Below are 12,518 nucleotides of genomic sequence, written 5' to 3'. Positions count from 1 at the left end.
CCATCTGTCAAGTTGTAGCAATTAAGAATATGATCTTCCCAGGAATCTCTTGAGTGTTATGCCTTATTGGCCAAAGAGATACTTAGAGAGGTCCACACACAAGAGACAATGTCATCCTGATGTACAGAATTCCCATGATAGTGGAGGATACTCATACTCATGTACTTCTAAAACTTTGCAGATTTGTTTGAAATTAACAAAGAAGAAGGGACCTTTTGCTCCAAGTTTCCACTGAAGGTGACATCCAAATTATTGTACAGTAGTAGCTGACAAGTTTACTTCTGTGGACTCTTTCATTATGTGCCTTTCTCCCTACTAAGGAAAGCTGAATATGGAATGGATCTACTACCAGTTCCGTCATTGTATTGCTCACAACTGGCACCAAGAAAGGATGATAAATTTACTATCACACATTTATTGTGCTTTGTATGAGGGAGTAAGTCATTACTTTGTTTTGTGCTGTAGAAACCCCAGTGTCTCTAAATTGATTCATTAAAGACCCAAGATGTCAAAGTTCCTCTTTTATTCTGTTGCAATATTGTTAATCTTCAATTACCCGCCAATGCATTTTCCACTTTATGGCTACTTTAGATGCTAATTTTTAATACCAGGCAGATTTTCTCCAGCCATCCGGAATATTTTCCTTCATGTGCAGATTTTTTTAGACAATAGAAAATGCTTTAGAAAGTAAAACATTTAAAAATAAATTTTTGGCATAAAATATCATACAAATCGTTAAGGAGATAGAAGAGGCTTATAGTTTCATTTATTTTTTTGGATTATCCACAATCTTGATGCTGCTATTTGGGTCAATCATGAGTTTTTTCTAAACACATGTGTTCTTAAAGGAAAACAAAAAAATTATTCTGTTCTTTACACTTAATAAACCAATTATCTCTTAATAATAGAGATGTAACTTATGAATACATTAGTATCTGCAATGAACAGTTTTTCCTTCTTTGGTCAGCTAATGAATCTCCTGAGTATTGAGAAATTGGTACCAAGCTAAAGATCATCAACTCTCTAATAATGCGGTGCTTTTCTGACAAAACTATAACCTCCAAACCTTCACTGCTTCTTAAAAGGCAGAGCTTTAGGCCATTGCAATGTCATCTCTCAGAAAGAGAGTGACACGGCCTGCCTATCCTGGAATGAGATTCATGTTATTTTACTATATAGCAATTATGGTCTAGATTGTTTAATTATTTTCTTTTTAAGAATCTGCTTTAATTATTTGAGGACTTTAAAGAAATCCACTTGGGTGAAAACTCAATAATATAGCCATTTCCATTTCTATCATGTACAATTTAACATAGTTTATATGCTTCTTCATGATCTTAAATCTCTTACTCAGTTTTGTAGGCAAGGAAATCTTAGGTCATAAGAAAAATGGTATTTAATTAGACAATGAAGAGAATAAATGCTTTATTCAATTCTTAGACCTCACTCTACTTACCAAATGGTTCAGAAACCAGTCAGGGCAGCTTGGATGCAGTCAGTGGTGCTTACAGAATTAACTGCCTGTTCCTAGACTGTACAGAATGGCAGAAGCATTGAGTTTGAAAAAGTAAGAAACAAACTGCTTCAACAGTAAATCTTTTGTAACCAGATAAGGCATCCTTTATTCAGGGGCCTGCTTAAGTATATCATTTGATTTGAAACTTTCAGTTGTGAGCTCATTATATTTAGCAACTTACATTTTAAGTGAGAAGTAGATCCAGGTTTTAATTTTGTGACATTGTTCTGAGATTAGCCCGGGGGCTTGGAGTCTTGGTTGTCACGTGAATAGTGAAGGAGATGGGATAATCATTCAAACACAGCTATATAGAGAGGGCAACAAGAAGTAAAGCAATGTGAAAGGGAAGTGCCCTACCTCATTTTGGTTTTGCTGACAAATATTTCTATATGTAGTAATAGGAAAGACCATGTTTAGGTCTGACACATAATCATATTGGTATTTAACCTGGGTTATAACTGAGAGATTAAATCCCGTGGGCAAGTTGAAGGTCAATCTCAATATCAAAACCTTGGTTAGTGAAATAGAGATGGGTTTCATTTATCTTCAAAGATGTGCTTTACAAAATGTTCCTACCTTATTGATTCAACTAGATTCAAGATCAAACTCATTTTATTGAAGTCCATGTAGGTTTGTTGCAGGTGTTAAGTTATCCAATTAAAATCTGACATTAGGTTAACTGTCACTCTCAGTATGAACTCACTTTGAGACTTGCTTTTACCTAGGAAGTTCACTTCTAGGAATGTATCCTACTGATATGCTTGTACATTTGCAAAGTGATATATGTATTGATACTAAGATGTTTCAGCATTGTTTGCAGTAGTAAAACATTGGAAATGACTTAAATATCTATCAGGAGGGGTCTGTTTAAATAGTTTATGTTACAGTGAAATACTCTGCAAGCATTAAAAAAATACTAAGACAGCTCTATATGTCCAATGTGGAATGATCTTCACAGTATTTTAAATGAAAACTACCGTGAAGAAATCTATATTATGTGCAGCCATTTGTGTTCAAGAATATTTTTAATGCTTATGTATGAATATATATTTATATATATGCTCAGAATGCATAGTTATCTTTGGAAAAATACACAGTAATTGGTAACAATCATTAGCCCTTGGGAGGTGAAAATTTGTTGGAGACCAGGGATGAGAGGGAGATTTAAATTTTACCATTTATGTCATTTTAGATATTTCAACTTTTGTAAGGTGTGTGTATTATCTATTCAAAACATTGTTTTAAAAAATTCACCTGCCTATGAAGAGCAAATGGACTTGTCACCTATTCTCTGGAATACTTTATTCATTTCCTATCATCACATTTATCAAATGGTCTCCTGTTAAGGATCTTCTGTTGAATCTCCTTGCTAGTGTGTGAGCTTCTTAAGCCTAGGATCATTTTATGCATTTTAACACACTCGGGATCTAAAATGTCTGGCCTGTGGTAGGGGTTCAATAATGTTTGAATGAATGTATGCATTTTTATATGCCATTATTCTCTTCATTTATTGTTTTCAATTTTTACTTTATCATTTTATGATAATTTTGTAAACAAAGTAATAGCTAAAAATTATATAGTACAAAAGCTTATACTGAAAAGTGGAAGTCTCCTGTCCCCACCCTGTCCCTTTTTGTAGAGAAAAACCACTCAACTTCTTTCAAGCTACACTTTATGATATTTACCTTCTTATCTCTAAATAATAACCTTATATTGATACTTACTGATTTGTCAGTTTTAGTTACCATCTTTTGACTTTTTTGGTATAGTATACTTGAGGACTACTTACTCACTGACTCCTACTGACTCCCATCTCCACCCCTTTTTCTCTCATTATAATTATATTACCATTTTTGGTTAAATCGATTAGCTGCTATTTACATTCCTATGACTAGGTAACTATTTTTTACTACTAAGCCAAGTAATGATATGATTATATTTCATAAAGTTTTTTTTGTTTTACTAAAGTTAAAGGTTGCATTTTTTAAAGTTTTTGTTTTCTTTATGCTTATGGCTATTGTGTTCCAAATACAAAGATTTGTCACTTGCTTATAATATTTTTTCTAAATGCTCACAGTTCCAAACAGTGCAACAGGTCCAGTTTTACCTGGACACCTCATTCCTGAGCCCTCCAACCTCATGCCCTAGTATGGATTACTCTGTAGATTTGATGTGCAGCTGTTATCTGGACTTACCATTTCTGAACCTGTGTAAAAAATATATATATATATAAATATATATAATATATATATAAATATATATTATATATATAGATGATAGATATATAGATAAACTTCCTGTATTCTGTGTACTAAGTCCGTATCTTCCATGATATTATAAAGATAATAATGTTACTATGTAGCATTTATTTTTTGCCAGGCACTGTTTACATGCAAGGACTCACTGAATGCTCATGAGTTAGGTATTATTATTATCTCCATTTTACAGATGAGGAAATTGAGGTAAGTAGCAGTTAGTTTTCTTAATGGCACACAGCTAGAAAGTGGAAGAGTCGATATTCAAACCCAGGATTCTGATTCCAGGATCTGTGCCTTAATCATTTTAATATACTGCCTCTTTTTCTCAAGATATGTCTTCGTTACATATTAAAGAGTTATTTAGAGGGTAAAGCTTTGAATCCTTGCATGTCAGAAAATGTCGTTATATTATGTTCATGATTGATTGATATATTAGCTAGGTATGGAATTTTGTTTTAACTCAGAATTTTGGAAGCATTATCTTTTAGCATCAATGTTACTTTTAAGAAATAAAATGTCATTTGACTTCCTGTGTATGACCAGTTTGTAAATAACCTCTGTAACCTCTTAGGAACTCCTCTTTATCTCTAGAGTTTTGAGCTCTGATGATGATTTCCTTTTATTCATTCATTTTGTTGGGTAATCGGTGGCCCTTTCAATCTATAAACTTTATGTTTTTAGGACTCCAAAATTTTCCTTTTTGCTTTTTTACTAGTTTCCTTCCTGTTTTTTTGTTTGTTTGTTTATCTGTTTCTTTACAATATAAAGTCTTATTAGTCTGTGTCCTTAGAGATTCCTTTTCTCATTTGTTTTGAGTCCCTCTCTTCCATGCTGGAGACTTCATTCAAATATCTGGTGATCTTGGATGTCCACTCATATTTACAAATGAAAGCGCAAAGAGATTTATTGTAAGTTCGATGATGATAATGATGATGATGATGATATATGTTGGAGGCTTAGGGATGAAGTTCATTTATCAACTCTTAGGATTCACTCCAAGGTGATCAGATGGTAGCACGTCTGTTCACCGAGGTAGACATCTTCCCTGCTCGTTTTGTGGAAGAATTTATTGTTTTTTTTCCTCAGAAGCTCTGCAGGTTATCCAGAAAAGAATATTCTAGTCTTTTGTCTGTTTAGGCTTCTAACATTAGGGGAACTAGACCAGTAAGGGAGCTGGGATTCCCACTGTTGAGTGACATTTTCCCACCTTCAGTTTCCACCATACGCATGCCCCTCCTAGATCCATTCCTCCAGAGCAGTCTTTGTTCTTCCTCCACTGTGGGGTGGAAACCTTGCCCGGCTGTATCGGAGGAAGGAAGAGACCTAACTACTCTGATTCATAGAGTTTTGACTAATGTTACCTTCATTTCCAGCTTGTCTCCTCATTGCATCTTCCAAGATACTTGTGCTTCTGAACCTTATGCTTTTTCAGGGTTCTGTGGAATGACTGTCTTTCTTTTTTTGTTTGTTTGTTTTTTACATCTTTACTGGAGTATAATTGCTTTACAATAGTGTGTTAGTTTCTACTTCATGAAAAATTGAATCAGTTATACTAATACATACGTTCCCATATCTCCTCCCTCTTGCATCTCCCCCGCTCCCACCCTCCTTATCCCACCCATCCAGGTGGTCACAAAGCACCAAGCTGATCTCCCTGTGCTGTGCGGCTGCTTCCCACTAGCTATCTATTTTACGTAGTGTATATATGTCCCTGCCACTCTCTCACTTTGTCACAGCTTACCCTTCCCCCTCCCCATATCCTCAAGTCCATTCTCTAGTAGGTCTGTGTCTTTATTCCCGTCTTACCCCTCGGTTCTTCATGACATTTTTCTTTTCTTAGATTTCATATATATGTGTTAGCATACGGTATTTGTCTTTCCCTTTCTGACTTACTTCATTCTGTGTGACAGACTCTAGGTCCATTCACCTCACTACAAATAGCTCAATTTCGTTTCTTTTTATGGCTGAGTAATATTCCATTGTATATATGTGCCACATCTTCTTTATCCATTCATCCAATGATGGACACTTAGGTTGTTTCCATCTCCTGGCTATGGTAAATAGTGCTGCAATGAACATTTTGGTACATGACTCTTTTTGAATTATGGTTTTCTCAGGTTATATGCCCAGTAGTGGGATTGCTGGGTCATATGGTAGTTCTATTTGTAGTTTTTTAAGGAACCTACATACTGTTCTCCATAGTGGCTGTACCAATTCACATTCCCACCAGCAGTGCAAGAGTGTTCCCTTTTCTCCACACCCTCTCCAGCATTTATTGTTTCTCGATTTTTTAATGATGGCCATTCTGACTGGTGTGAGATGATATCTCATTGTAGTTTTGATTGGCATTCCTCTAATGATTAATGATGTTGAGCATTCTTTCATGTGTTTGTTGGCAATCTGTATATCTTCTTTGGAGAAATGTCTATGTAGGTCTTCTGCCCATTTTTGGATTGGGTTGTTTGTTTTTTTGTTATTGAGCTTCATGAGCTGCTTATAAATTTGGGAGATTAATCTTTTGTCAGTTGCTTCATTTGCAAATATTTTCTCCCATTCTGAGAGTTGTCTTTTGGTCTTGTTTATGGTTTCCTTTGCTGTGCAAAAGCTTTTAAGTTTCATTAGGTCTCATTTGTTTATTTTTGTTTTTATTTCCATTTCTCTGGGAAGTGTGTCAAAAAGGATCTTGCTGTGATTTATGTCATAGAGTGTTCTGCCTATGTTTTCCTCTAAGAGTTTGACAGTTTCTGGCCTTACATTTAGGTCTTTAATCCATTTTGAGTTTATTTTTGTGTATGGTGTTAGGGAGTGATCTAATCTCATACTTTTACATGTACCTGTTCAGTTTTCCCAGCACCATTTATTGAAGAAGCTGTCCTTTCTCCACTGTACATTCCTGCCTCCTTTATCAAAGATAAGTTGACCATATGTGCATGAGATTATCTCTGGGCTTTCTATCCTGTTCCATTGATCTATCTTTCTGTTTTTGTGCCAATACCATACTGTCTTGATTGCTATAGCTTTGTAGTATAGTCTGAAGTCAGGGAGCCTGATTCCTCCAGCTCCGTTTTTCATTCTCAAGATTGCTTTGGCTATACGGGGTCTTTTGTGTTTCCATACAAATTGTGAAATTTTTTGTTCTAGTTCTGTGAAGAATGCCAGTGGTAATTTGATAGGGATTGCATTGAATCTGTAGATTGCTTTGGGTAATAGAGTCATTTTCACAATGTTGATTCTTCCAATCCAAGAACATGGTATATCTCTCCATCTATTTGTATCATCTTTAATTTCTTTCATCAGTGTCTTATTATTTTCTGCATGCAGGTCTTTTGTCTCCTTAGGTAGGTTTATTCCTAGATATTTTATTCTTTTTGTTGCAATGGTAAATGGGAGTGTTTTCTTGATTTCATTTTCAGATTTTTCATCATTAGTGTATAGGAATGCCAGAGATTTCTGTGCATTAATTTTGTATCCTGCTACTTTACCAAATTCATTGATTAGCTCTAGTAGTTTTCTGGTAGCATCTTTAGGATTCTCTGTGTATAGTATCATATCATCTGCAAACAGTGACATCTTTACTTCTTCTTTTCTGATTTGGATTCCTTTTATTTCCTTTTCTTCTCTGATTGCTGTGGCTAAAACTTCCAAAACTATGTTGAATAATAGTGGTGAGAGTGGGCAACCTTGTCTTGTTCCTGACCTTAGTGGAAATGCTTTCAGTTTTTCACCATTGAGGATGATGTTGGCTATGGGTTTGTCATATATGGCCTTTATTATGTTGAGGAAAGTTCCCTCTATGCCTACTTTCTGGAGGGTTTTTATCATAAGTGGGTGTTGAATTTTGTCAAAAGTTTTCTCTGCATCTATTGGGATGATCATGTGGTTTCTGTCCTTCAGTTTGTTAATATGGTGTATCACGTTATTTGATTTGCATATATTGAAGAATCCTTGCATTCCTGGAAAAACCCCACTTGATCATGGTGTATGATCCTTTTAATGTGCTGTTGGATTCTGTTTGCTAGCATTTTGTTGAGGATTTTTGCATCTATGTTCATCAGTGATATTGACCTGTACTTTTCTTTCTTTGTGACATCTTTTTTTGTTGTTGTTGTTGTACGTGGGCCTCTCACTGTTGTGGCCTCTCCCATTGCAGAGCACAGGCTCTGGACGCGCAGGCTCAGCGGCAATGGCTCATGGGCCTAGCCGCTCCGCGGCATGTGGGATCTTCCCAGACCGGGGTACGAACCCGTGTACTCTGCATCGGCAGGCGGACTCTCAACCACTGCACTACCAGGGAAGCCCCTTTTTGTGACATCTTTGTCTGGTTTTGGTATCAGGGTGATGGTGGCCTCATAGAATAAGTTTGGGAGTGTTCCTCCCTCTGCTATATTTTCGAAGAATTTGAGAAGGATAGGTGTTAGCTCTTCTCTAAATGTTTGATAGAATTCGCCTGAGAAGCCATCTGGTCCTGGGCTTTTGTTTGTTGGAAGATTTTTAATCACAGTTTCAATTTCAGTGCTTGTGATTGGCCTGTTCATATTTTCTATTTCTTCCTGGTTCAGTCTCGGAAGGTTATGCATTTCTAAGAATTTGTCCATTTCTTCCAGGTTGTCCATTTTATTGGCATAGAGTTGCTGTAGTAATCTCTCATGATCTTTTGTATTTCTGCATTGTCAGTTGTTACTTCTCATTTTTCATTTCTAAATCTATTGATTTGAGTCTTCTCCCTGTTTTTCGTGATGAGTCTGACTAATGGTTTATCAATTTTGTTTATCTTCTCAAAGAATCAGATTTTAGTTTTATTGATCTTTGCTAGCATTTCCTTCATTTCTTTTTCATTTATTTCTGATCTGATCTTTATGATTTCTTTCCTTCTGCTGACTTTGGGTTTTTTTTTGTTCTTGTTTCTCTAATTCCTTTAGGTGCAAGGTTTGGTTGTTTATTCGAGATGTTTCCTTTTTCTTAAGGTAGGATTGTATTGTTATAAACTTCCCTCTTAGAACTGCTTTTGCTGCATCCCATAGGTTTTGGGTCATCGTGTCTCCATTGTCATTTGTTTCTAGGTATTTTTTGATTTCCTCTTTGATTTCTTCAGTGATCACTTTGTTATTAAGTAGTGTATTGTTTAGCCTCCATGTGTTTGTATTTTTTACAGGTCTTCTCCTGTAATTGATATCTAGTCTCATAGCCTTGTGGTTGGAAAAGATACTTGATACAATTTCAATTTCTTAAATTTACCAAGGCTTGATTTGTGACCCAAGATATGATCTATCCTGGAGAATGTTCCATGAGCACTTGAGAAAAATGTGTATTCTGTTGTTTTGGGGTGGAATGTCCTATAAATATCAATTAAGTCCATCTTGTTTAATGTACCATTTAAAGCTTGTGTTTCCTTCTTTAGTTTCATTTTGGATGATCTGTCCATTGGTGAAAGTGGGGTGTTAAAGTCCCCTACTATGAATGTGTTACTGTCGTTTTTCCCTTTTATGGCTGTTAGTATTTTCCTTATGTATTGAGGTGCTCCTATGTTGGGTGCAAAAATACTTACAATTGTTGTATCTTCTTCTTGGATTGATCCCTTGATCATTATTGTAGTGTTCTTCTTTGTCTCTTCTAATAGTCTTTATTTTAAAGTCTATTTTGTCTGATATAAGAATTGCTACTCCAGCTTTCTTTTGGTTTCCATTTGCATGGAATATCATTTTCCGTCCCCTTACTTTCAGTCTGTATGTGTCTCTAGGTCTGAACTTGGTCTCTTGTAGACAGCATATATATGGGTCTTGTTTTTGTATCCATTCAGCCAGTCTGTGTCTTTTGGTGGGAGCATTTAATCCATTTACATTTAAGGTATTTATCAATATGTATGTTCCTATTCCCATTTTCTTAATTGTTTTGGGTTTGTTATTGTAGGTCTTTTCCTTCTCTTGTGTTTCTTGACTAGAGAAGGTCCTTTAGCATTTGTTGTAAAGCTGGTTTGGTGGTGCTGAACTCTCTCAGCTTTTGCTTGTCTGTAAAGATTTTAATTTCTCCACGAAATGTGAATGAGGGCTTCCCTGGCGGCGCAGTGGTTGAGAGTCCGCCTGCCGATGCAGGAGACACGGGTTCGTGCCCTGGTCCGGGAAGATCCCACATGCCGTGGCGCGGCTGGGCCCGTGAGCCATGGCCACTGAGCCTGTGCATCCGGAGCCTATGCCCCGCAACAGGAGAGGCCACAGCAGTGAGAGGCCGGCGTACGGCAAAAAAAAAAAAAATCTGAATGAGATCCTTTCTGGGTAGAGTAATCTTAGTTGTAGGTTTTTCTCCTTCATCACTTTAAATATGTCCTGCCAGTCCCTTCTGGCTTGCAGAGTTTCTGCTGAAAGATCAGCTGTTAACCTTATGGGGATTCCCTTGTGTGTTATTTGTTGTTTTTCCTTGCTGCTTTTAATATGGTTTCTTTGCGTTTTGAGGTTTTTTTTTTTTTTTTGGATTAAGGTTTTATTTATTTTTTTAATAAGTCTCAATTAGATGGAGAACAGAAATGAAATTCTTTTCAAACATAAAAATGTGAATTGAGTTGCTTCTTTTTGGATGGATCTTTAACATTGACTTGACCATATGGACAGTGTCTGCAGGTAGACCTGCAGCATCTGCCTCTCTGCAAGTGGGCCAGCCGGGTGAGCACCATGTAGCCGGTAGCTGGGTCCACGAAGTTCAGCCGGCCAGCCGCGGAGGCGGCTGCGTGAAGCTCCGAGACGCTCTGCCGCTGTTAACTCTTTGCTCGCCGGACGCCTTGCTGCTCCCTCTGGTCCACCCTATGAGTCGGGCCCAGAGCCACCGTGGTCTCCCTGCAAAGAGGAGCAGAAGGTGAAGCTGAGGCGCTGTCGGAATCCTTCTCCGACTCGGGGCAGTTCTGGCGGCGGGGCAGGGGATGGCTGCCTCCCGAGTGTAGCGCCCGCAGACCCCGGGACCTGCCAGGCTGCCATGGCTGCCACCTGTGGGAGGCAGGGCCAGTTTTGACAGTTTGATTAATATGTGTCTTGGCATGTTTCTCCTAGGATTTATCCTGTATGGGACTCTGTGCTTCCTGGACTTGATTAACTATTTCCTTTCCCATATTAAGGAAGTTTTCAACTATAATCTCTTCACATATCTTCACAGTCCCTTTCTTTTTCTCTTCTTCTTCTGGAACCCCTATAATTTGAATGTTGGTGCGTTTAATGTTGTCCCAGAGGTCTCTGAGACTGTCCTCAGTTCTTTTCATTCTTTTTTCTTTATTCTGCTCTGCAGTAGTTATTTCCACTATTTTATCTCCCAGTTCACTTATCCGTTCTTCTGCCTCAGTTACTCTGCTATTGATCTCATCTAGAGTATTTTTAATTTCATTTATTGTGTTGTTCATCGTTGCTTGTTTCATCTTTAGTTCGTCTAGGTCCTTGTTAAATGTTTCTTGTATTTTCTATATTCTATTTCCAAGATTTTGGATCATCTTTACTATCATTATTCTGAATTCTTTTTCAGGTAGACTGCCTATTTCCTCTTCACTTGTTAAGTCTGGTGGGTTTTTATCTTGCTCTTTCATTTGCTGTGTGTTTTTGTCTTCTCATTTTGCTTATCTTACTGTGTTTGGGGTCTCCGTTTTGCAGGTGCAGGTTCGTAGTTTCTGTTGTTTTTGGTGTCTGTCCCCAGTGGCTTAAGTTGGTTCAGTGGGTTGTGTAGGCTTCCTGGTGGGGGGGACTAGTGCCTGTGTTCTGGTGGATGAGGCTGGATCTTGTCTTTCTGGTGGGAAGGTCCACATCTGGTGGTGTGTTTTGTGGTGTCTGTGGCCTTATTATGATTTTAGGCAGCCTCTCTGCTAATGGGTGTGGTTGTGTTCCTGTCTTGCTAGTTGTTTGGCATAGGGTGTCCAGCACTATAGCTTGCTGATCGTTGAGTGAAGCTGGGTGCTGGTGTTGAGATGGAGATCTCTGGGAGACTTTTGCCATTTGATATTATGTGGAGCTGGGAGGTCTCTTGTGGACCAGTGTCCTGAAGTTGGCTCTCCCACCTCAGAGGCACAGCACTGACTCCTGGCTGCAGCACCAAGAGCCTTTCATCCACACGGCTCAGAATAAAAGGGAGAAAAATTAGAAAGAAAGGGAGAAAGAAAGAAAGAGGATAAAATGAAATAAAATAAAGAAAAAATAAAGTTATTAAAATAATTATTAAGAAAAAAATTTTTTTAAAGAAAAAAAAAAAAAAACACGGACTGATAGAACCCTAGGACAAATGGTGAAAGCAAGCTATACAGACAAATCTCACATGGAAGCATACACATACACACTCACAAAACGAGGAAAAGGGGAAAAAAATAATAAATCTTGCTCTCAAAGTCCACCTCCTCAATTTGGGATGATTAGTTGTCTATTCATGTATTCCACAGGTGCAGGGTACATCAAGTTGACTGTGGAGCTTTAATCCACTGCTTCTGAGGCTGCTGGGAGAGATATCCCTTTCTCTTCTTTGTTCGCACAGCTCAAGGGGCTCAGCTTTGGATTTGGCCCCGCCTCTGCGTGTAGGTCGCCTGAGGGTGTCTGTTCTTCGCTCAGACAGGACAGGGTTAAAGGAGCAGCTGACTCTGGGGCTCTGGCTCACTCAGGCCTGGGGGGGAGGGAGGGGTGCCGAGTGCCGGGCGAGCCTGCAGTGGCAGAGGCCGCCGTGACGTTGCACCAGCCTGAGTGGCGCCGTGCGTTCTTACTGGGAAGTTGTCCCTGGACCACGGGACCCTG

General features: G+C 38.1%; 1 protein-coding gene and 1 pseudogene across 1 annotated transcript in view; one reads left to right on the top strand and one right to left on the bottom strand.

The window, feature by feature from the left end:
* The window catches only part of PLCXD3 (phosphatidylinositol specific phospholipase C X domain containing 3), a 190,558-nt gene that overhangs the window by 44,696 nt on the left and 133,344 nt on the right, over positions 1-12,518 (top strand). The gene's annotated exons all lie outside the window — the stretch shown is intronic.
* LOC137220663 (uncharacterized protein C1orf53 pseudogene) lies at positions 10,251-10,736 on the bottom strand (annotated as a pseudogene).

The sequence above is a fragment of the Pseudorca crassidens genome, chromosome 3 (genome assembly GCF_039906515.1).
Source record: "Pseudorca crassidens isolate mPseCra1 chromosome 3, mPseCra1.hap1, whole genome shotgun sequence".
Classification (NCBI taxonomy): domain Eukaryota; kingdom Metazoa; phylum Chordata; class Mammalia; order Artiodactyla; family Delphinidae; genus Pseudorca; species Pseudorca crassidens.
This window is presented reverse-complemented; position numbering and strand designations above follow the sequence as displayed.